At 35.7% G+C, this 26,463-nt stretch overlaps 1 long non-coding RNA gene across 1 annotated transcript in view; it reads right to left on the bottom strand.

Annotated features, from left to right (window-relative positions):
• Window positions 1–19,850: 19,850 nt before the first annotated feature.
• LOC107309997 (uncharacterized) overlaps window positions 19,851–26,463 on the bottom strand; it is a 161,079-nt gene continuing 154,466 nt past the window's right edge. Inside the window, exons 6-7 of the long non-coding RNA XR_014942618.1 lie at window positions 21,008–21,066; window positions 19,851–20,033 (exon numbers count right to left, since the gene is read on the bottom strand). This is a non-coding gene — a long non-coding RNA (uncharacterized LOC107309997). The remainder of the gene's footprint in view (window positions 20,034–21,007; window positions 21,067–26,463) is intronic.

Raw genomic sequence — 26,463 nt, 5'->3', positions numbered from 1 at the left:
AGCATGTCTTGTGGACTGAAAAATTACAGAGGGAAAAGTAAACCAGAATGCAGATCCAGACAAGCCATTGAGAAGCTGCCAGTTTTACAGGTTTTGCTATTTTGGAAGTTATTAAAAAGAATATCTGCTGGTATGCTGTGCTATTGGTAACTCAGCTAAGTAGTACTGGAAACATTTTCTAGAGGAAAGGTTCTCCACCTTGATCCATGGATCAACTCTAGTGAAATAGTGCACACTGTGTGATGAACGCAGTTGAATCCTGGGTGCTTCTTCTGGCATTTCTTCCCATCTGTCCCCTTTCTGTAAAACACACCAAGTACACTATAACTTCAAGATCGTGATGTTACAGCCTATTTTATCTTGGCTTCTGTAATGGAAAGTGCTCACCTCTTAAAAGCTGTTGCTCAAGAAAATACCCTAGTATATACTCTTTATATATATTTTTTGTGTGGAGACAGGGAGAAGAATGACTTCTGTAAGAGGCTGCAAGTGTAAGAGCAAGAGGGAAGAGCAGAATGGCATTTTAATGTTTGATATGTGCTACATCTGAGCTCTCATATCAGTGTTTTTCAACTACTGCCTGCTTCAGTACTTGCTGCACTGACTTTAGCATAAACTGTTCTTGTAACATTTTTCTAATTTATTGACTGAAGTAAAAAAGCAGTATAATAAATTGCAGCCCAAGGGAAAACTATTAAAAAGTGCAGCTCTTAATAAAAGAACCTAATATAGAAACTGGAAACAAATAAATAAATAAATAAAATTAGCCAGGGATCAAAAAAAAAAAAAAAAAAAGAAAAAAAAAAAAAAAGAAAAGAAAAGCAGTCCAATTTAAACAGGTAGAGAACAAACTTTTTCTCAAAAGGTGCATGGATTACATCTTCTGTTCCTACAGCCAGTTTGCTCTTCTATATTTAGTTATCTCACCCTCAAAGTACACATGGACCTGAAACAGGCAGGCTTCTGTTCATGACATTGCCAGTACACAAATGAATCTGACATTGCCCAAGTTCACAGTATCACAGTATCACAGTCTCGTGCAGGTTGGAAGGGACCTTAGAGATCATCGAGTCCAACCCCTGGGATTCGAGCCTCTGTGTAGCAGAGCGGCTCTTCTACCACTTGCGCCACAGGGGGGATTCGAACCTGGGCCCAAGTGTTGCAAAGCGGCATTCCTACCACTGCGCCACCGGGGCACACAAACACAAACAAAAGTTCAGATACTTGTAATCTTTCAGGGATTAAGACCCAGAATTTTTTACTTTTTTCCAAATTACGTTACTGAAGTAAAAGGTAAGAAATTAAGCACAAAAACAAACAACCCCAAAAAGGCCGTACATAAATATTATAACTAATAAAAATGTTTTACTGGTGTTTTCCTGTCAAGCTAAAACTTTTAAAGTGAAATAACTGTAAATTTCTATATTAGATGAGGACAATATATAAAATGCCAAATCTAGGAATTATACATAACATCAGACTCAAGTGTAATACTTCTTACTGTGGTAGAATATGCAATGTTTTGCTTTTCTGAATACTTTACTGATATTTGAAAATGTTAGATGGATCCCAGATTCTGAAGCAGAGATATTATCACCCACAATACTGTTAGTCAGCAAAGCTCATTGTTAGGCAAAATCATCCAAAATGATACTGACATCAAGGTTAAATTTTGTGTACAATGGAAACATCAAAGCAAGTAGGTAAAAGTCCCACACCTGAAAGCATGCCATTAGCTCTTTGAGAAAGGAAAAGGTTTTGGTTTGAGCTGATGGACATTTCATGCACATTTTTCCTTTTTTCTTTGTGAGACATTTTGTGACAAAGAGTGTACATGTAAGAAGATGAGCAATAGGCTCAGAAGGGAATACAAGATTAAAATGCCAAGAAAAATGTGATGTTCAATTCCTCTTCAGGACAATACATATATGTAAACTGGGCTCACTATGTCACATTTTTACCTTGTTACAGTAAGGAAAATACCTTAATCAAAATATGCTTATCTGTCTGAATTTGACAGCAGATATTTTTGAAAGCGATCATTTGCAGTAAGACACAGAAACTATGCACACTGTTTTCACACGTTGCTGTGGTTAGTACAGCTTTAGAAAACAGACTGTGATTATATGTATAACTTGTCAAGGTGGACGTTTACACTTACAATATTCAGTACTGGTTTCTTTGGCTGTGCAAGATCAAAGTTATTCACAGTTGGTTTTGCTTTTTGTAATATGAAAGAGATCATTTTGATAAGAAAACCAGTGAAAAGAAATACAGAAAAAGCGTGCACATATGCGAATGTTTGTATTAGTGCAGATACTGAGTGTAAAAATGAGTAGTTTTTTCCCCTAAATTTGAGCATCATCATACATGGTCTCAATTAGCCTCCTCAACTGAGTATGAACCCTGTTCAGATTAGTTGGCTTGAAATTAGAAAGCAATTTTTATCATTTGTTAATTGCTCAAGGAACTCCTCTAAACAAAGCAAAATTTCTCTCCATCAGGATTTTAGAAAAGGTAATACTAAGTTTTTTAATCACAGGTAATGGTATTTCACATGGAATCATTAACATTCAAGATTTACAATACAAAATATTGTTTTAATAATTAAAAAAAAATACAATTACTACAGTTAGGTGGCACTGTTTCCTTTTTTTCTTAATAAAGCTTTTCAGTCTTTGCAGTCACAGTGCTTCAGAGGCACCAAAAAAAAAAAAAAAAAGCAAAGCTTTTTCCGATTAAGGTTTTGCTCTGAAAAGGAACTGGACAAACGTCAGTCTGTCTCATGAGTCTGTAATTATTCCCTTTCCTTTCCTTTGAAGCTGACACGTGTTTCCTACAGTCTTTGTCTATCACCTCTTATAATGTGCTGCAATTACCATGGGTATTTTCAGGCTTGTAGAAACGCTTGAGGGTGAAATTTCCATCCTTTCCAGATGCCTGCATGTACCACTGTGCCCTGCTTTTGCTTACTCAACACCATGAGATCGTATATTCAGCCTGTGTATATCATCCATGTTGAAGATTCTCCATAGTAAGAATATTTCAAAAAGACTAAGTCTACCATAAAATCATGGCAGTGAGGGGAAAGTGTATTTCCATTTTATCTATGTTTTGGTTTGTGTGGCATTTACTTTTCTAATCTGTCCTTCTGCAACTATTTATATGCCCTTGCAAGCTGAATTGTCTTGAAGAGAAAGGAATTAAACGTTTGTGGGGAGGGCTACCATACTACAGTCACAATCAGTTAAAAATCATCTGGATCACCCCTTAATGAATTTTGATACCAGTCATTATTTTTTTTTCCAAAATGTTGAGTCTAGGCATGCTTGGAACTTGTCTACTATGTCAAGAAGATAAATTTGACTCTTTTTGAAATAAGACCTTAAGTACTTCTGTGGATACAATAGATCACAAATAAATATTAATGAAAGCATCAGAACCCATGCTATTCAACATATGCTGTAGCTACAATATAGGTAGCTATATTATTTAATCAATGTTTCAGAATTCCCATTGTACTCACTCTTGTTTCAAATGACTTCATAAAATGCTTCATCATGACATAATCAATCTATAAGTCTCCGATAAACCTTTAACACTGTACTAAATAAATAAATAAAAGGAAGAAGGTATTAGATTTTTGTCAAGAAAAAACTATACTTGAAACAGCCAATGAAGTAGATGGAGATACATCAAGTAGTTTTGTCTCTCATGAAGCACAGCCATCTTATCTCACAATCTATAATAAATGTTGAAATAAACAAGTAGTAAGGTTCACATCTGTTGAGATCTGCTTCATGTTTTGTATCTGACAACCTTGTGCAATCTCTTATGTAAAAAAATGCAGTTAATGGTCAGTAATATCTGTAGCAGAAATGCTAAGTCATGGTTTGAGCCAATGATTGAGCACCTGGTGGGAAGGCAGGGCCAACTCAGGGGAGAGAGACCTGAAGGTATGGAGCCAGGATCCATGTCTTCCCAGACCTCATTTAAGGGTTGGCAGAGGAGATGAGGATGTCTTGCTGGATATCTCTGTCTACCTGAGACCTTCCAAAGGTAAGCAACTTCTTTCCATTGTTTCTGTGCCTGCAACTGTTGTATTTGAGCAAATTCTCACTTGCTGCAGTCTAGGACCTTGCTGCTCTGCTGCTTTTGCTGTGTTTTCCATCATGTTACAGTCTCTTTTATTTTCTAGATGATTCTGTGGACTTCTCTAGCTAAGCCTGAACTTGGTGTATTTCTGAGAATTCTCAGAAATTCTGTTGGTCTCAGCCTCTGGAAAACAAGAATATTTTGTAGTTCTTTAACTGCTTTTGTTGCAGCTTGCAACGTCATTGTTTTATGGTTTATTATGGTAAACTGTCTTGCTGAATATTTGCTTAACTTTAGTAATGCTTTCTCCCACGCTATGCAATTTTGCAATATGGTATTTCAATAAAACTGCACTGCTGAGTCCCAGTTTGTGCATTTCTAAAGCAAATCTGCAAAGCTGTCTTTTTGGATGTGGTTAATGATTCTGTATATTTCAATGTTACTTCTTTAATGTATGTGATAAATAAACTATGAGATGTTTCTTATGTAGCATTTAAGTCTTTTTTTTTTTTCTTCCCACCCCTTCCTAACTAATCTTTTTCCATTAAGCTTCCTTCTATTCATAAATTTCCAGTAGTCTGTTGTATTAGTGAGGATACTGTGAACTTCTGAAGATGTCTATTATAAGTATTCCACTGCGTAATGAATATCATGGCATACACATTTAATTTAAGTAGAAGGATTTCCTTTCCTTTCCTTTTTTTTTTTTTTTTTTTCCTGAGAGAATTTTGACGTAAGTGTTTAAGCCCATGGCTAATTTTTCTCTTAATTTCTAGAAGCTTACTGTGTTTTGTTTGTTTTAATAAATGCAAGATTAAAAAAATTCTTAAATGCCTCATGGGTCTGATCAATGCGTATGACTATACAATGGATGGGAGTTGAGGTATCAGGCTCTTCTCAGTGATACCTGGTGAAAGAACAACTAGCAGTCAGTACAAACTAGAACATAAGTTTGTACAACATGAGAAAGAACTATGCCAGGGGAGGTTCAGGCTGGATGTTAGGAAATACTACTTCTCTGAAAGAGTGATCAGTCAGTGGAATGGGCTGCCCAGTGTGGTGGTGGAGTCATTGACCCTGGAGCTGTTCATGGAATGTTTGGATGTTGTGTTGAGGGATGTGGTCTAGTGAGAAATATTAGTTATTGGTGGGTGGCTGGACTGGATGATTTTGTAGGTCTTTCCAACCTTGGTGATTCTGTGAGAACTCCTTTACTGTGAGGTTGACATAGTACTGGCAAAGGCTGCCCAGGGAGGATGTGGATTCTCCTTTTCTGGAGACATTCGAAAACCTCCTTTCTGGATACGCTTCTCTGCAACCTGTTGTAGGGTTCCTGCTTTAGCAGGGTGTTGGACTGGATGACCCTTCTAAGACCCTTCTAAGCCTGCAATTCTATAATTCTGTAATATTCATTATTCAAAAGCAGTTCCTGTTCAGTATTAGCTGACAATGGTCCTAGAATTTAAGTAAATTTATGAGCTCAGAAGGTGGGTCAAAGCAACTCTACAGCAGGGTATTGATGGATTTCCTCTATGTATTTGATAAGATTTAATGATCAGACTTACCACCTCAACGCATCTATGTGCAACTAAGACAATTAAAAGAAAACACATTCTGTGAATGAAATCTATTTGATGTAGTGTAACAAGTATGGAATTTACATGCCTTGGGAAGTTTTAAAAAAGGGAAGTTCTCAGTGACAGTGACATGCCTTTGGCATAATTAAAATTAAGCAATAGAATCCTCTTCTCTAGAAAGGATGTTTTATTTATGACATTTATATACAAAATATTTTTACATATAAAAACTCAATTCTCTTTAAAATAGTCGAGTGAATACCCAACTTCAAATATAAAATTTGATTTTCCCATCTTTCTATATTAGAAGTATATATTTCTGTATAGAATATAATTTATATAAGACAGTCTATTTGAAGTATGTGTTCTTCCCAACAATCTTGGGTACTAGAAGTGAAGAGCAATTATAACAGTAGTTCATAGATGCTTATGCACTGTAATCACAGTTCAATTTTAATCTGTCCATGAATATTATGATAGCTGCAATACCTCTAAGTTCTGTAAAAATGCATATAGCAAACATTTGAGTCTACTCTTCTCCTTTATTCGTGGAATTTCCTTGGCTCACTGTACCTTAAGAAATTATTCCTTATGGCTGTATGAAGCATCTGACACAGATGAGTTGAAGTAATGGGAGGTGGTTTGACAAGAATCTCACAGATTTCTAACTCCTGCATCTGGGAAAAAACAACCCTAAGCACCAGAGCTTAAATAGCTTATCAGGAAAGGATCTGGGGGTCCTGGAGGACACTGAGTTGAACACTAGCCAGCAATGCATCCTTGCTGCTAAGAAGGCAAGAGATATTCTTGGCTGTGTTAGGTAAAGTATCACTATAAGGTCAAGAGAGGCAGTCCTTCTGCATTATTCAACACTGGTGAGGGTGTACCTGGAGTGCAGTGTCCAGTTCTGTACTCCCCAGTGCAAGAGAGATCTAGACATACTAGAGAGAGTCCAATAAAGAGCTATGAAGATGATTAAGGCACCAGAGTATCTCCTGTAGGGAGAGAGGTGAGAGGCTGAAGGAACAGGGGCTGTTCAGCCCAGAGAAGAGGAGGATCGGGAGGATTGTACCAATGTGTATAAATATCTGAAGGGAGGACATGAAGAGGATGGAGCCAGGCTCTTTTCAGTAGTGCCCAGTGTCAGCACAAGAGGCCGTGGGCACAAACTTGAGTATAAGCAGTTTGCTCTGAACTGCAGGCAGCACTTCTGTGCTGTGCAGGTGATGGAACACTGACACAGGTTGCTTAGAGGCTTTAGGGAGCTTCTTCTTGGAGGTCTTTAGAAGCTATCTGGGTGTAGGTCTTGTCACCCTGCTCTGGGTGCTTCTGCTAGTGGGCCACTGGGACCCAGAGGTCAGACAACTCTGATCTGGTAAAATGCCACAATATGATAAGTAAATAAATGTTAGATATATGTTGAGCAGTTCTCAATATGTTGTGATTTTCTTTGTGGTTACTGTTCTATTTTGGTCTTGTCTGATTCTGTTGCTATTTAATGAGATCTGTATGCACATAAATTAATACAATTCATCAACATGACAGCTGAATTTTAAATTTGGTTTTACTTTTTCAACCGTTCAGTTTTTACTTCAGCGTTAACATTTGCAGCAATCATACTGTTATGTACTTTGAGATCTTTAATTCAAGAAATATGTACCATAGATAAAGGGAAATATACGTTCCTCAGTGGAGGGGATATTTTTTTTGTTTTCTTGAGATCTCTCTCAAATAACGTCTTAAGCACTTCTGAAGTCATTGGTCTGTTCATGATTAAGTTAAACCATCTACTGAGTTATCAAAGTGACACAGGAGTTACTCTAAAGGCTGCTTTTGTTCTATACCAACAGCCTTGCCTGAAGGTAGAGATTCAGAATCGTTTATATGATCTGAATCCCTCTGCTTCCATATGTTTTTCTTAGACAGCATATGAAAAACATACTCACTCATTCTCTTTCACAAGTTGACAATACATTTTTGTTGTTTTTCTTTAAATATGGGTTGTTGGAACTCTGTTACTATGGCATTTTTTTTTTCCCCCAAAAAACAAACAGAAACAGATTATTATGATAACAATGAAGAGATGCATTGCTAACCCATTGATTAAAGTGGCACAATTAATAAATGAACTGTCATCCTTCATAGCATACTGCTGCACTTCCAGTGAATTTTCTCTGAGTTCTTTGCCTCCCCGGGTGCAGGATCTCACCAGTAGTCCAAAGGCTTTGTATTTGCTGCTGGACATACACTATAAATGGATTGCTAACAAGGTTGGGTTTTTTTGTTTTGTTTTGTTTTGTTGGTTTGTTTTGTTTTTGTTTTTTAATTTTCAGTAGAAGCTGCTGAGCAAGCAATGATGCCAACTTTTCCCTTTAATTTGTTTTTAGTAGAACCTTTCCTCTGTTTTCATCACACCAAACCTGCAACAGATGCATCAGCATATTATTAACAACAACTTTTAATAAAACAACAGCTGTCAGACTTGCCATTTGGGGGAGGAAGGGGAGAAGAGGATAAAATTGAAATGTAATTCAAATAACTTGATAATAAGGTGTAACAGCAGTAAAATGAAACAAATTTATAGTGGGCCGAAAAAGATAACTAGTGAAAGAATTAGTTCTCAAAACAAACATTATTTCCATTGAAAGTGTTGAATACCGTTTTTTTTGGGTTTTTTTGTTTGGTTTATTTTGTGGTTTGGTTTTTTTTTTGTTTGTTTGTTTTTGAAGTAGTCTTTGTTTGAACTAACAAATTGATTCCTGAATTTAGAGTTCTCTATGAAAAAGAGCACACAATGTTCAGATGAAAAGTCTTCAATTAAAGACAGTGGTCACACTACACAACCTTGCAGGCTTCTTTATGAAACATGCAGTGTAACAAGCTGTAATTAAATATATGAAGGTATGACAATATAAGAGCTTGATTAACTCTATTCTATAGGAAGCTGTGTATTAATTTCCATAATACTTAAAATTATGTGAGGTTTTAATGTTTTCCCTTACCAAATGAAGATGCTAATCGCCCTATTCAAATGTTTGATGAGAGAATTGGGAAGAATACTGAAGACAAAAAAAAATCTATACTGTTACCATTTTAGCAATACTCGTGTGCCCAGCTTAACCAATCTAGAATGAAGCCCTTTTACTTAAATATTTGGGTAAGGTCTAGAACGTCTCAACAAATGAAGACTTTTGAATTTCATTTGGGGATGATTAAAAAGCAATGGTGCTTTCATAAAATAAATAAATAACCTTACCATGGTTTTTAACATTCTTGGGGGGAAATTGTCTGCACAATATGGTTGAATATAATATTAACTGAATTTTAAAAGGTATTTATCCAAACCCTAATTTCCTGAAAACACAATTTGAGGTATCTATTGATTACTTTTCGGCACAAAATATGAGTTCTACATCTGGATGTTGAATCTTCCTTCTGCTAGAAGTTATTTAATCGAGCCAACATATCTGATTGTTACAGCAAACAGTGAATAGGATGCCAGTTCCTATTACTATTACTTTGTTTTCACTCGATTCTTATAGCTAGGATGAAAATCTTAAATTCCCTGTAGCTTGCTGCTATGCCAGCATTTGGTGAAGGGTTGATGATGTTTGTTTTTTGCTGTTAATGATGTTTGGTCTGCTTAAAAATTGAGGCCACTAGCTGTAAGGAGCTACTGCTACACCAAAGAGCATTTCAGTTCTATATTATTGAGGGAAATATCCCAGACAATTTCATTCTCAGCAGGTGTCGTGAGGTTAAGCATTTCAGGTCAGTAACGTGTTGTTTTTTTTCTTCTAAAGTTACTCGTCCAGTATAGAGTGTTTTTTTAGGTAATGTTCAGTGAGAAATGTGTTATGATTCCTTAGTGTCACAACAAAAACCGGCAAACCTTGGAGAAAAGGAATTGTGACAACAATTTAGAGTCTATGGCTTACTCTAAGTCAAGCTCATCACCAAACACCTAACATCGATTTTAATCCTACTGCTTTAGTCTTCAAAGCCTTTTCTGATTCCAGTTTCATTTACACCTTTGTCTCTTGCAAAAAGAGATGGTGTCATGCGTAAAGCATTATTTGAGGGGATGTAGCAATGATTGCAACCACCTACAGTACAAACCAATTCTTTATCTGTTGTTCTCTTCCTCTTGGCTGATGTTTCAGCTTATTGATTTCAGAATATCAGCAAGTGTCAGCCATTTGAAAATCACCATTTCTGAATGAGAAGAATGTCACATAAATGCTACAGAAATTACACAGGCTTTAACTGAATCTTAATCACTGAATTTCTGAGCAGACTGATGATGACAGCTATCATGCTGAAAAATGTCATAATTTATGACACACGGTATGTGTTCTCTGGAAGACTGAAAACCAGTACTTCAGCTTTTACTAGATATTTGGGATGCAGATTGCTATTTTACATAATTACGTCTGCCAAAAAGATTAAATTTGTACTAAAAATATGTACCACTATTTAAACACAAAGTGCTTTTTTTCCTCCACTGTTCTTCTCCTTCCTATCTCTATTCAATACATATCTAATTTCCTTTTTGTTGTGCTGCCTCCATTCTCTTTGCCATTAATTCTTTGCATTGTTCCATTTTTCTTTACACCCTTGTTATATCACCCCCATCTCTGTTGTCCTTAGTCATTATTAATTTAGGTGAAGAGATTATTTTTTTCGTTCTTCTTTGTTCAGAATCACTCTCTATTCCCTTTGTTTATCCCCTTCACTTTATGGCAGCATTTGATTCTCCCTATTTCACATCTCTGCAGTTCAAAATTCCTCCCTATTCCAGAATTCCTGTTTTCCTGCACTTCCACCAACCAATTATTTTGCTATTTCTGTCCACAGAAATATATCCGAGTCCTTCACTGTTGAAATGCATATTTTTTTCAAAAACTCTTATTTTTAATCAAGCCTCAGATAGCTTAATTATCCAGCATATTACTGGTCTGATCAGTGAAAAGCAACAGTTTGTTATGGATTTTCAGGAAGAAAGACTGAAGAAAGGATTGTTGTTGTCGAGTAAATTGAACAAAAGCAGATATCACGAGGAGCTATAGCTTTGGTTGTTCTGAATTTTGTTCTTACCAGAAAATAGGTGGCCCTTGGATCCAGCCTTCACCAAAGTTTTCTTAGACTTGAATGTATTACCTGCATCCCTCATGTCTATCCAATCAGTGCCTCTTCTACTGCCTTACTCCCTCCATTCTGCTCTTATTTTAGATCTGAATTTAGGTTAATTTTTCTAGGACTTCAGCTAATTCATTTAAATTGATCTAATTATCTTGCTAGGGTATTTACAATTTTCTTCTGATTTCTAAATATTAGCATTATCTAATTAATATTAGTTTAAATGCTAATTATTGTCACCTTCAATAGGTCCTGCACCTTCAGAATAAAAGGAGTTAGTACTTGCTATAGAAAAATCTATTTTTGCGTTAAGTATTGCATTTAGCTGATAGAAGATTATTTGCTAACTTATAATTAGTACAACATACATGAGTTTTCAGTTCTCACTTCGTGCACTGCATTCTCTGGATACCATAGCACAGATAAGCAAGATCAAGCTCGAGCAAAACTCTCATTCTTGCTGGCACTTGCAATCTGTTGTGACAGACTGCAATGTGAACAGTCTAGTAATGAGAGAGAGTTACTACTAAGGCCTTGTGTCCTGTGTTGACTTCCTATTAGCAGTTTAAAAAAAATCTGTCAGTACGATTCCAGTTTTATGACTTTTAATATTAAAAATCTTGACTATGAATGTTTAATGTTGCTTAATTAATTTAAACTGCACCAGCTATTATTTCACTAAGACATTCAGTGAGAACTGAGATACCAAGGGCCTCATAAGTAGTAATTAAGGTTGTGAAACAAGAGCTGTGATGAAGCAGATATTGTACTGGTGTTTTCTTTTCCATGTTCCACATCGCCAGGAAATGCATTTGAAGCAGCAGACCTACTTCACACAGACTGATATTTTGCTTTAACTTAAAGACTTCTGGCCTACCCTGAGGAAAGTAATGGTTCCAGTTGGTTGTTGTTCATCCAGGCAGCCCTTAGGGCTGTGCTCAGTGAGATTTTGGGCACTTCTGTATTTTAACCATCTTGGTTTCCTGATGAGGTCAGCAAAGGGGAGATAGCTTAATCAGCATACCAGCTAATTTCAATTTATATATCACTGAGGAGGTGACCGCCACCTTCAACTACAGTGATTTTGTATCTGAGGATGGTTGATTTCTAAACATATCCAATAATGGAGGAGAGAAATCTTAACCTTAAAGCCAATACGTATTCCAAAGAGTTCGGTTAATTTATCAGTTGATGGGAGCAAAGGATGAGGACAAAAGAAACAATTTTCTGAGAATGTGGAACACAGAAGGGAAGAAGCACTGAGCTTTAGTAAAGTTTGGACAGAGCTCCAGATCTCAAAAGTTCAAAGGATTTTGCGTATCTCATTCAAGCTCAGCAGCCTCAGTATCAGGGCATTTGAGGGGGTTTGGAATCTCCATCAGTCCAGGTTTTTTTGTAGCAAAGTTATACAGCTGTTGACCCTCTTCACCTATTATGTGGCATAGATATTATGAAATAATTCCTGCAAAATACAGGTATGTGTTTTCCCCAGTCAGTTCTGCCATTTGTTTCAAGTCTGAGAAATCAAACATGAATAACATTGTGTGTGAAACAGATGACTTTGTAAGGCAAAAATAAACATTGATAAATTTCTAGAAGAAAGTGAAGAATAAGAATATAATTATACAGTATATAATATAGCATCCTTCTAAATGAATGAATCTACAAGTTGGTTTCAGTTTATCTCAAAACACAATGAGAATTCAATCTGGAACTGTTACTAGTTGTTGACTAATTGAAGAATTATTTTTGAAGAGCAATTGCTCAAGAGCTGATATCATTATTTTAATACTTTTCTTGTCAACAATTAAAAACGTCCTCATACTGTAACTGACAAATAGTAAATTAAGTTTATGGAAAGCACTTGTTTTTAATTAGTTCTATGTAGAAAATGCCTATTAAAAAGTTCAATCTACTACTTTGCATGTTTTTCATCTTTTGTATGGAACATTGCTTTGGAAACATGGGAAGCCTTATGTTTTTTGCCAGTTGTATGATCAGATCATTGGTGATTCATAATTGTGGCCTCAAAATTAATACCATCTTAATTTTGTCTGCTTTGCTATAATCTCAAATTTTAGATTAAGTCTGAGATAACAAACCAAATGAATACATAATACAAAGGAGATCAGCTGGTCTCACTGTCGGCTGGTATGAGACACTGACAGTAAAATATAAAATGCCTAGAGCAATTCTGCTTCTCAAAGACTTGAAAAGGGTATAATTTGAGCGACTCAGTGTTCTTCCGCTAATATTTTTGAGGTAAAGCATATTTTCCATTAACACAACAGGTATAATTATAACCCTTTCTATGCAGAAGGACTTTATGAGGAAGTAAATTCAACCATGTGAACTTTATTTACAGGTTATATTTAGGCCCCAAAATTGCTTTCTTTGAAATAACATTTGCTGTATTGGACTAGGAATATCACTACATTCCTTCCCCCAAAATGCTTTTTCTTTTTCTTTTTCTTTTTCTTTTTCTTTTTCTTTTTCTTTTTCTTTTTCTTTTTCTTTTTCTTTTTCTTTTTCTTCTTCTTTTTCTTCTTCTTTTTCTTTTTCTTTTTCTTTTTTTTCTTTTTCTTTTTTTTTCTTTTTCCTTCTTTTTCCTTTTCCTTTTTCTTTTTCCTTTTTCTTTTTCCTTTTCTTTTCTTCTTCTTCTTCTTTTTCTTCTTCTTCTTCTTTTTCTTCTTCTTTTTCTTTTTATTTTTCTTTTTCGTTTTCTTTTTCTTTTTCCCTCTTTTTCTTTTTCTTTTTCTTTTTTTTTTCTTTTTCTTTTTCTTTTTCTTTTTCTTTTTTTCTTTTTCTTTTTCCCTTTTTTTCTTTTTCTTTTTTTTCTTTTCTTTTTTTTTTTTTTTTGATGGAAAAAAAAAACCAAAACAACACCATTACCTTTTTACAATTAGACATACAAGTACAAATCATTACCTACTTTTACAAAAGAGGAGACTATCAGTACTTGACCTGGTGTAGTATACAGGGGGGATATAATATCTGTTACTGGGAAGGACACGGTTATAACATTTTTAAGCTTTATTTTTATGACAATGGTATGTATGCCTCAGTGTCAGCTTTCATTACTCCTTTTATTCTCAAGTATAAAGACAAATTCCAGGTGATTAGTGTGTCAAATCATTTTTCCTGAAAGCAGCACAATAACCAGAGATATCATGGTGAGCAGGGCTTGAGAGACCTCCAAATTGTTGTCCAGTCAGTGGAAGATGGTCCAAGGCGGCACCAGGTGCTTCCAAATCACATCAAACTGTTACCTGATTTTTTTTTATTTTTTTATTTTTATTTTTTTAATACATAAAGAATTTATTTTTCACTAAAGGGTAGTGAAGTAAGGAAATTGCTTGATTGGAGGTTTTTTGGAGTAGATGAGACAAACATTTGACAGGAATGATGTGCTCAGTTGTGGTTGAGTTTGCTTTGGGAGCAAATAATCATCATTTGGGAGATGATCTCACAAGTTCCCAGAAAAAATCTTTTGACAGAGAAACAAAATTCCTGTCAGCAGTATTTTCTAAGTTTTCTTTCTTGAAACATTTCCCATTGTAGTTAGTCAGTCTCAGTTACCTCATCCCAACATGTCTGATGGCAAGGAACATCCCTATTATGAATTGCAATTTATTCCTTCACACTTTTCCAGCTTTTTATGACTATTCTGTTTCAATCTGGCTTTTCTTTTGCCACGTGGATAGTAGCTCATTTTCTCCAGCAGCAGTGCTGCACTTATTGATAAGGATCAGAAATCAGTGAAAGGGCTCAGAAGACTAGAATTGTCAGACTTCTCAGAGTTCTCATTCAGTAGCTCTCAGTGTCAGTCTCTGTGTTGCTCACTTCATGCTCACATGGCTGTGCATTGGCTGGGTCACGTGTGCTGTCTTTCTCCATGTTTTTTACCAAGACCTGGTCTTCAAGCTAGTACTGCTGTTTCTTGTTGTGGCAGCAAAGTTTTGGGATAAAAATGTATGCTGTGACTTCAGCTTTCAAAAACATAGCTACTTCTAAATCAAATTGTTTAGGTATTCTTTGTGGTGTAGTTGGCTGCTGGTTACATGTATGACTGTGACTGCAGCTGCACTGTTCTTCCACTGAAATCCAAGCCAAGGTTAAAACTATTTGTACTACTGAACACAAGCCAGCAGTGTGTTCCCGCAATGAAAGCTAATAACATGCTGGACTGCTTTGACAGGAGCATAATAAGCAGCTGGAGGGAAATGATTACTCTTTTCTGGTTGGTGCTGTGATTTGGCTGAATATTCAGTAATGTGTTCTGATTTTGGTCTTCCTTCAACAATATCAACAGGCAAAGTCCTGTAGACACCCACCAAGAGAATAAGGGGATGGAGCATAAGCCTTACTAGGATGATCAAAGGGGACTGTGTTTGTTCAGTTTGAAGGAAACGGGTTCAAAAAGATCCACTTGCTGCCTTCAAGTGCCTAGAAATGAGTAGTAGGGAAGGTGAAGTAGCTTCTCAGAGATACACAGTGGGAGAATAAGGCATTATTAACAACCTGCAACAAGAAAACAACAACAACAAATTACAAAAAAAAAAACAAAAAAAACCCATCATTAATTGGTCAAGCCTAACACAGTAAGGCTTCACAGTTTTGGAGCTTTTCAAACCTGATGTTAGCTCTGCTTTCAGTATATTGTTGGCCCAGAAAACCATTATGATGTCTTTGAATCCAAATTCTCCTGTGATTCTGGTTCTACTCTTTGTCTTCAGGGAAGAAACGTCTTGGTAAAAAACCCTAGCACAAAAAGAATCTTTGTCTTTCTTGCATATGAGAACCACTTTAGCTGAGTGGTCTATGTGGGAGGAAAAACAATAGGATGGCTGCATGTCCATATTAGAGCATACATTTGGATTTATTAACTCCCAGGACTCTGGAAGTATATTACAGGATATGATTATTGATAACAAAAATTCCTGTGCCTTTTTATTAGGATTGAGTTTATCCTCCACAGAATAATATCAGCTCTGTTAGGCAAATTTTGAAAGCATTTGGTCTGATCCCTGTATGAACTAAGAAACTGTGGTGATGCTGGAGGAAATGAGAAATCGTAGTCTCTTTAAGAAAGCTGCACTGAGGAAATAGTCCAGAGTTCACAATATTGTTCACCTTATCTTCTGGAGTTCCTTTTCATTTTGATGTGCTATATTAGGGAAAGGCAAAAGGTTTTTTTCCCTCACTGGATTAATAATCCACTGAAAAATCGTGGTGTGTACATGGTTTACACAGTTGTTTATAAATATATATCTAGTATCAAATGGAAGATATATTGCTCTTCACTTTGTAATCACCATCCTTTGAAGTCTGAGTTCCCATAATTATTAATTAAATCATAACTGGGTTTTTATTTATTTATTTATTTATTTATTTATTAATTTTCCTTCGGCCTAGAAAGCTACACCAATGACATTACCTATAGCAGTTATATTTCCCCCCACTTTAAAACATGTATGTGATATTAAAGATATTTAAACCTCTGTACTATGGAGATTTCTCTAATTTTGAGATTGAAAAACCGCTTAAAAACAAAACCAAAAACAAACAAAAAACACAACACAACAAACAAACTTTTCTTTAGAAACAGTTCAATCTGTGCTACTATACTACAGCCTGATCTTCCTTGCACAGCCCCTTTGGTTTTTCCCTCTGGTCTGTAAGAGAAGATACTGTTTTATCATATAGTAGTTTAATCTTTTAATTCCTTTTAGTGTTCTGGAAAGGTTTTCAGGCAGTATTACATTATTTTATCGGCACCACAACAAACATATATTTCAATTAATTCCTCATAAACATGTAAAATATTTGCCACTTTAATCATTGAACTGGCTTTAAAATATATAATTTTCTGCTGTAGAATAAACAACAGATTTTTTTACAAACTCATCTCCAGCAAACGTTGCCCATTTTATCAGAGAAACTTTGGCATTCCTGCAGTGGAAATCATTTATCTCCTCTGAAAATCACTTTTGCTTTGTGGAAATTGTTAAATGAAGCTGAAAAGGTTCAGTTGCACTGAGAACTGGCTGAAATATTATTCATTTGCTTGGATGTGTTTGAATATTTTGTGCATTTTGAAAGCACAATAAGAGTCTACACATAAAGAGGCAAATACACTATTTGTAAATTCAGTTTAACATCTAAAACAGTATAACCAAAATATAACACATTTATGATTTACCATTTGAATCATAAAATCATAGAATAGGTGCCACGTTTGGCACCTTTTCAATTTGTTATAAATTTCTTGTTTGTTGCTTCCTGTTGAAGTTCACAGAGGCAGATGGAGAATTGAAAGCCCCAAGAGATGAGGGCTAAACCAATATATCCCAGTGCCAACTCACAAAATTCAGATCTTTTTTTTAGTGTTATACTACTGGGGAACTTAATAGTATTACACTGGAGGAATATTCATCGTGTGTATTGGACAGTACATATGTCAGAATTCCCACTGTTGAGTACTGGGGCATGTACTTGAATCACTCAAGTTAGTTGTGTCTACTCTGGTCAAACTGTGTAACACAAGCACATGAATGCACAAGCATTTTGGCTTTTTTAGACTGCAAAAAGGATCTTTGCAAGTTTCGCAGTCGGGTTGACAACTCTTATTTGGTTTTCAGTTAGGGAATGGTTCATTTCCAAAATAATAGGTACAGCCATTTCTAAATGACATTTGGCACAGGTGGAAATAAAAACTGCAGTGGCAGTTCTTCATGGTAATTTTTCCCATTCTACAGATGCTGTAGTTTATAAATCCAGATATATTACAGATATGTACATATCTTCCACACTGTCGCAGAAATACTGAGTTACAGCCTGAAACAGTGATTGCACACCACATGGGAAGGCAGGGCCATCCCAGGGGAGCTCAGGTGAATGTAATGCCCCTGAGTGACCAGAAGGGATGGAGCCAGGATCCACCCTTTTCTAGAACTCATTTAAGGGTTGGCAGTGGAGGTGAGGGTATCTTGCTGGAGATCTCTATCTGAGGGCTTTTGGAGGCAAGCAGCTTTTTTTTTTTTTTTTTTTTTTTTTTTTTTAACCTTTGTTTCTGCATCTATAACTGCTGCATTTGGGTTTGTCCTCATTTGCTGCAGCCTAGGACTTTGTCACCCCACTATTGCTGTATGTTATAGCACGTTATAGCACTGTGGAACTCCATGTGGAAAATTGCCTTTTGCTAAGTATGGTTGTGCATTTCCACACATTTTATTCTAGAAGTTTCCAGCAAATTATCTAAAGAAAAATGTAACTTTCCACCTGTGAATTTTCCATCTAATTTCAGGTAGACAACTTAAATGCTGGCAGTCAGGTTTGTGTCCACATCTTCCACAGTACCAGGCTCTTAAGATTCCACCAAGTACTGACTTCATCCACTGGAGGAAATGTTTACTAACACCAATGGCTTTGATTCTGACTCACTCTCTGTATTCTGCTGTTTACTAATGCCAATGTCTTTGAGTCTGACTCACTCTCTGTGTTCTGTGACTTTTTTGTCCAGTTTGCCCAGTGATAGGCTAAAGAGCTGGCAGTAATTTGGAGGTGCAGTAAGCACCTATGAGAATCTGCATCCTGATGAACTGCTTTCAGGCTGCAGAAGCGTTGCAGTTAAGAAAACTGAATTTCACCTTATTGAGACAAGCAGCACAGCCATAGAAATTAAATGAACTAGGGAGAGACAGATTGTTGTGAAATACATCACCTGTTATTAAGATATGGGAAGATTCAGTCTCAAATTAAATTAGAGATGGGAAAGAGGATGAGTGTAATGCAAGACCCAAGCTGGATACATTTATATCCATCTCAGTAACCCCCACCCTGTTAAGATATCTATTTAATTAGATAGTTTGTAAGGCAGTGTTTTCTTATTCCGTCCAAACAAGGCAGTGTTTTCTTATTCCGTCCAAACAAATTCACATATTCATTGAAGAAAGGAGCCCTTTCAGGGAGACCTGACCTTCATTAAAGCTTCATAGAATAGTGATAATGGATAGTCAAGGGAAAAGACTAATAAGTTACTTAGAGCTACTGTAATTAGGATGCAGTAGTGGCTGTAAACTCATTTTTCATGTGCAAAGTTCATACAGTTATAAAAAATATCGATATCTTGCATAATAGTAAGAAGTCTTATAATCCAACAATATTCTTGATTAAGTTATTTAGACTGATGCAATCTGATTTGTGTTTGAGGAATAAATAGCTTGTTGCCTGTGTGTTAGCGGGGAATGTTAACTATTTTCTTATAAAAAGGAGAATGAAGAGAAATCTTGTTCTGAATTTTATTTCTTTCCTTTTTATAAAAGGAATTGTTAAAGCTTCATTGACCAAACTAGCGTTATTTTCCTCTTTGTTTAATACAGACCTGCCCAGATGCTTTCCAGGACAGTTTCCTTGTATTGGCAAATCTCTGACATTCTATAAATTAACAAACCATATGTATTTCTGCATTGTAGAAAGAAGTCTCTAGCAGATATTTAACTGAATATTATCAAAAAGAGAAACATAGAGAATAGCTAACTGAAATGTCTCATTCCTGTGCATACAAGGAAAAGCTGATAGACTCAAAAATATTTTTGAGTTACTGGTTCTTGAATTATTCAGATATTCTAGACAGTGATACTTGTTTGTTATATCAACTGAAATGTTTTCCAGCTAATAAATATGGCAGTGATGGTTATGTCATTAAAATAGTCAATAGACATCATGAAACCAATCAATATGTTGGAAATATGCCCTTTTGTCCCAGGAGCCCAACATTCTTTTTACCAAATCCATATAAATTCTTGCTTATTTTACATTCAATTTCAGCTTTTACACTTAGGTCTGATAAAAAAACAGTGACAAATTTTGCTGCATAAATTGCACCACTTCTTTCCAGCCTTTTCTTTTTTCTTTTTTTTTTTTTTTCTCTCTTTTATATATGATATAACCCTTTTCAGTAGTTAGATAAAAAAGATACTGCTAGGTTGCAGGGCTACTTAAAATTTCATGTTGCATATTCCACTGTTGAACATAACAAGAGAAGGAGATTCTGAAATCATCCTTGGGCAGCTTAAATAAATATGTTATAAAAGAGTAACCTGGAAACTGATTATTGGATTATAGAAATAATTCTGTTTTAATTAAATTCATAATTTTTATTTGGTTTACCTTTTTAAATGAGGTAGGTATCCATTCCATTTCAACTCACAGTTTATCAGCCTAAATTGAAGAGATTTTCTTGTTGTTAGTTCAAAGACTTTCCTGGAGTATATGTTTTTCTTTCAATTGAAATCTTAATATACAACCAAATATACAATGTCACAAGCTATGCTTTCATGATTAATTTTCATTCTACTTGAGACATCATGAATCAATTCATAAGCGTTTCAGGTACAATATTCTTTATGTTACACAGATATTGTGTATGTGTATATTGAAATAAATTTAACACTTAGAAAAATAAAAATAAGGAATCTACTCCCACATTCTGTATAATGCAAATTAAAAAAATATTGATACCCAGACTCCTGAGCAACATGAAGTTTTCATGGTTTATCCACAATTTATGAGAATTTGATGAGGAAAAAAAATGCATAAATTAAATAGAGAATATAAATTTTCTGTATTCTGGAGATTCCCCCTTTTTGATGACTAAACAGTATAAAAACGTCACTGGATAAGATACAAAACCCAATTACTTGGATTCCAACAAACTTAGCAAAGTGATATCAAGAGGTGGGTTTTCTGTGTTTTACAACCTTTTTAATCCTGCAAAAAGTAAATGCCAAATTATATTCTTGTATTCTGTCCAGACACAGAAGCTGTACTGAGCTTTTGTGAAATCAAGGGTTTCTGAAAGACCATGTTATGAGTCCAACCAAGCATTATAGTCAGATATTTATAAGCAGAATGTGGTTAGCTGAAGAATGTTTTCTGTGGTCTGTGCTGCTTAAAGTTGTACGAAACAGTCAGTGTTACATTTTTGACAACACAGCAACACTGTAAGTTGTGGATTTGTTGGAAGGTTCTGAGTACTTTCAGTTCTTTTTAGAAGGAATGAACTTTTAATATCAACCTGTAATGGGGTGGCTGCTCTTCATAGCACCATAGGAAGGCCTGTCATTATTGTTATAGAAGAGCATCATAGGCACCTGTCACAGAAGAAAATGAATACTGTTGTGCTTGTTGCATACCTTCTCCCTCAGGTTTTCTGAGCTGTCTGTCTTGCACAAAATGCTTCTGTAATTTCCATCTGTGGAGAGACGGCATTTAAAATCATGGCCTTACTTGAAAAGCTGATGAGTTATTGAAAGATGAGGGCAAGAATTCTTTCTCTCATGAAGGGCTGGTTTTGTTTTGTTTCCCCCCCCCCCCCCCCCCCCCCAAAAAAAAAACCCACTTTAATTATTTTTTTAGTTTTGTTTAATTTCTTTTCTTTATGCACATGCATGTAAAATATTTTGCTTTTAAACCATGTGACCCACTCTTTGGTGGTGGTGAAGTTCTTGAGCAAAAGTGGTTTGTGTTATTCATGCAGTAATTCGTGGGAGAGTGTGAGAGAGGCAATATTAACAAACTCTGACAGCAAAGGCTTTCCTCAGCTGCCTCTTGTGAAGGATGAAAGGCAAAACTCTATAAAGGAGAGATTAAAGCGCAATGCCAGTTTGCATCTGTCAGCTCCCACTGTAAATCCAGGGTCGCTGGCGTGGATATCTTGTGCTCCTTCGCAAATCCTAATGATCTGTCATTACCGTTTCTGAAACACATTTACCAAAAAGGAAAATGCAAAGAAATGAGCATTCTGTACTTATATTGCTAAAACTCTGACAGCTAGTAGGAACCCTCAGTGTTGAATTCTAAAAGGATTTTTGGGGAAAATTTGAATATGTATATGTATATGAATATACATATATATAAATGTCCTTCAACCCCCTTCTTATTAATAATTCTCCTAGGTGTGAATTGTAGCTAGACTGATCTTACGGAAAGACTGAAGATAAGAATAAAGTTTTCTATAATCAAATGCAGCAGGAGATATTTGTATTAGGAATTTTCATTAGGGAAAGACAACCAAATTTTTAGAAATTTGTCCAAAGGAAGATAGAGAAATGCCATTTAATTTACAGTCACCTGTATATGTACATGCTCAGGCATCCATAGCATTCACATGTGGCAAATGTTATGTGTGAGCACTGAGGTATTGTGTCTAGAATTTGTCATATTCTTAAGTAAATTTTTTGATGGTGTTTTTGTATTCTGAAGACTAAGCATTATTTAATGCTTGCAAACATTAAATCAGAATACTGAGACATAAACTACTGTCATGTTCAGAATAAGCTGCATCAAAGTAGCAAGATTTCTTTATATTTACCTAAATACAGCACAAATAACTCAAATGGAAATTAAAACAATAAATTTTCTTTCCCAGTGGGAAGGCAACTATAACATGTTCTATTAATGGACAGGATAATAATAAGAGATCTCCAATGATTTTCAATAATCAAGCCTGGTCTGAAACTTGCCATCTGTCATAAATGAAATTAACTTCCTTCTAAAATACTGTCACTCTATCCATCATTAACTTATGTGTCTTATGTTAGTTTGTAATTGAATTAGTATTTTGTACAATTTCATCATATTGTAGTTATTCAAAAAAAAAAGCTAATCTCTCTATTCCACCTTAATTTACCCTGATTATAGGTGTTAATAATATTTTTTATCATTGTAAACTGCTCTTTTGTTTTATTCATCTCTGGTTTTGTGTTTGCCCCTCATTCCCAAAGGCTCCGCTCTACAAGATTTTGTTTAACAGAGGTGGAGAAGAATGGGTAGGTTAAAGACACTTTTCCTGGTGAGGGAGGGAGCAATGTTCTGCACCAGGACAGGCTTTCTTGTGATTATCTACAAATAACAGAAGCAGGCTTGGCTTCAGTCCTCTTTTCAAAGAGTAATTCACAGAATATATAAAGATCCTTATGAATTATTAAAAATAAACTTTCAAATTCAAAGGTTTTGCTTAGGTAATTGCATCACACAGAGTAGTCTGTGACCAGTCATCAATGCTCATTTCTTTCCTTAAAAGAGAAAGTCTAGACTTTCCATCCATAACCCGTATTCATTTTTTTGTTGTGATGAAATGAAGATAAAAATTCAAACTCTGTTTCACAATATTGTACTTCTTCTTGCTAGTTTACAATTAAAATCTTCTAATTGTGGCAGCTGCATTTCTGCATTTCAGAATAGGGCACACAGCTCAAATATTCTGATTTTCAGAAGATTTTGAACGAAATGTGGTGATAGTGTCACTGTCCCATAGTTTGTGAGCGTGGCCCATTAGAAACCAAAACAAAAAGTTCTATACTTAAGAGTCAGGGCAGGCAATGCTTTCTGCACTTGCATTGAGATCAGTTGGAAAAAAAAAATATTTTCTAATGTATAGAAATACTCCACTCAATCAAGGAAACATTAGCTTTGTTTCCTGAATGTCAGCACTCATTACATTTTGTCTCTTTACATTTGTTTGGCTGGAAGGGTTTTCTAGCATCTTAGGAAATAAAAAATCACAAGCATTATGCAGCTGCAATAAAAAGGCTTCCTCATAGAGCAACCCAGTTGAAGCATTCTCATGTCAATCACAGAATAAAGAAGAAAAGGGAATCATAATTGAAAACATATTACCAGTCAGTATTAGTAACTGGTGTGACTGACTGCTGGCCCACCCTGTTGGCTTTATTCTCTGCTGTGACTGAAACATCTCTCCTAGTGCTCACAGCACCTTGGTCATCGTGTTTAAGGAGCAACAGGTTGCCAGATATTTCTAGGTCTATTGCCTATGAAACCTGAGTTTTCTGATGATGGTTTTTCAAATCAAGATCATGAATTTGCCAATAAATAGATATTGCAACATGAGAAAAGCAGTCCTGTGGTGTGCAGGCTTAAGTTTGGCATGCAGTATTCTGTGAACTTAGTGATACTACTATTTCTATGCCTTTTATTTTTCCTTTTCAAGAAAGAGTCTAGAAAATGAAGAAATTATTCTTATTTCTAGTAATAAAATAATAGGTATTTAGATATTTAAAAGAGATTATTATAGAAATAGAAAACTTAATAAAATTATAGACTAATGGTGCAGTCGATAAGATGGAAAAGATGGAAGCTATTCAAAGAGACCTAGACAAGTTTGAAAAGTGAATCCACATGAACCTTATTAGGTTCAACAAAATCAAGTGCATAGTGTTGCACTTGGGTTGGGGAATCACAAAGGTGTATACAGTCTGGGACAATTCACTGAGAGCAGCCCTGCAAGGAAGGACATGGGTGTTCTGGTGGATGAAAAGCTGGATGCAAACCAGTGTTGTGCTCTTGCAGCCCAGAAGGCCGGCTGTATCCTGGACTGCACAATATCCTGCACTGGGTGACCAGCAGGGAGAGGGAGAGAACTGTTCCTCTCTGCAATAAGACCCAATTTGGATTACTGTGTTCAGGCCTGGTGCTTCCATTAAAAGAAGGATGTGGTGGTGTTGGAGTGAGACCTGAAGAGGATCATGAAGAATGATCAAAAGGTTAAAGCACCTCTCCTATTAAGAAAGGTTGAAGCAGTGAGGTTTGTTCAGCCTGGAGAAAAGGCTCCAAGGAGACCTTATTGCAATCTTCCAATACTTCAAAAAAACTTGGAAGCAGGAGTGAATCTTGACTTTCAGTGTGATCTGTTAGTGATAGGGCAAAGGGGAATGGCTTTTAACTAAAAGGGAAGAGGTCTAGGTTAAATGTTAGGAGAAATTCTTTACTCAAAAGGCAATGAGGCACTGGCACAACTACCCAGAGAAGCTGTGAGTGCCCCATTCCTGGAGGCTCTGAGGACCAGGTAGGATGGTGCCCTGGGCAGAATGATATAGGGGGTGGTGCTACAGGATTGGGACTATGGTCTTCCAACCTAGCCATTCTATGATAATCTGACTTAATGGTTAGCTAGAGACTCTTTTTGAGCAAGTATGTAAAATGGTGGACATAATAAGAATCTTTTCTGTCTTCCATATGCATTACATACAATGACCTATCATAATCACAATATTTACACAAGAAGATAGACAAGGGACTGTTTGTCTCACATCCTTAGAAATGCTTAAATTGAAGGAATCTGAAGATACATCCTCAAAGAGTGCATTAATATTAGTATTTCAGTTCAAATCAGTAAAATATTTTGGAAGTGAATCTCCCAGTTGTTTCCATTTGCAGCACAAGATCATGTTGTGAAGTACTCTTGGTCCTCTGTGAGTACTTTGTCTGAAATAAATCTCATCTGAACGTTTTTTTCTCATATTTCATGAGTGATAAAAAGTGTTCTGAACAAGATTGGAAGTGATCTCTGCCCCTTAAGTATTTTCACATGCCATTTCCTCTATTAGTCCTCATTTTGGTACTCAGTGCCACAGCCATAATTGACATGTATTGCTTGAATTCTGAATGTCATAATTGATAGTTTTGGAAAGCCAGTTCTATTAGACTTGCTATGATGCTTTATCTCAATTTTCATTTCTTATAGTTCACATTTTTTCCTTGGCTCTTTTTAGAGAACTCCAGCAAAACTACATATAGCTCTACTTTGAAAAGCCAACAGACACTTGAAAGAACCTTCTGTAGATGTGCTGTCCGTGGTCAGACCACGGCACTGTTACCTTTGTGGTCTGGTGATGCCTTAGCTGAGGTGTGGTAGCTGTTTTTCCAGGTATGTGATACTGGATAAGACATGGGAAAGTGAAAATTGTGCTCTCTGTTGAGTACATTAATGCCTAAGGTGAAAGGATCCTGTAGATTTGTTTCTTGTCCCAGAAAACTCCCCTTGGGAGTTCTAAATATTTCTAGCATATCTTGAATAAGCTTCAAGGAAAAATAGGAATATAAAACATGAATAGATTCTCATTTTTGTTTGACACGTTGTGAGGTGTCATTAATTATTGAAAACAAGGCAGGCATCAAGAGAGCATTCATGACACATGGCCCAAGGTTGAAAACTGTGTGCCACAGGCATAGATTTTAAATTGTTCACTTACTGAGAAGGGCTGTATTAATAAATCTTATTTACGTGAAATGAAATGAATATTTTGTTATTTTATTGAATTTATTCAGCCTACCTCTCTCAGTCTTAACAAGCAGGGAGTTATTGGCTGTAAATTATGATTTAGAGCTATCATATTGTTCTTTTAAACTAAAAAATATTTTTGATGATTTGTTGGATCTGTAACCACCACTGTTGGGGAATTCTATATGTGCGCTCAAAATGGACAAATGTTCATGTATCACTAATTCTGGGGGACTTGAGGCAACTACCACCAAAAAAGCCGATAGAAAGTCTGGGCAGTTGCTGTACAATCTGTATTGTCACTTTTTTCCTATATGCCTAACACCAAACATTATTGTTTACTGTTTGCTCGCTATAGCTATTTAAAAATAGCTTTATGCCTTCTGCAACGTACAAACCAAATAGTACTATCAATGTATTAATTATCTCCTTAGCAGATAATTATGATGTTTTCTTCAAAAGCTACAGTGTTTTCAAGGAATTTGCTTAGAGAATTCTGTTTAGTAAAAAGAAATAAAAGAAACTGAAAGTGTTTATTAGATGACTTATGAAAGACAGCCATCCAGTTTC

The sequence above is a fragment of the Coturnix japonica genome, chromosome 2 (assembly GCF_054131305.1).
Source record: "Coturnix japonica strain WE chromosome 2, WE-NBRP24, whole genome shotgun sequence".
NCBI classification, from domain to species: domain Eukaryota; kingdom Metazoa; phylum Chordata; class Aves; order Galliformes; family Phasianidae; genus Coturnix; species Coturnix japonica.
Note: the sequence above shows the minus strand (reverse complement) of the source record. Positions and strands in the feature narration are given on the sequence as shown.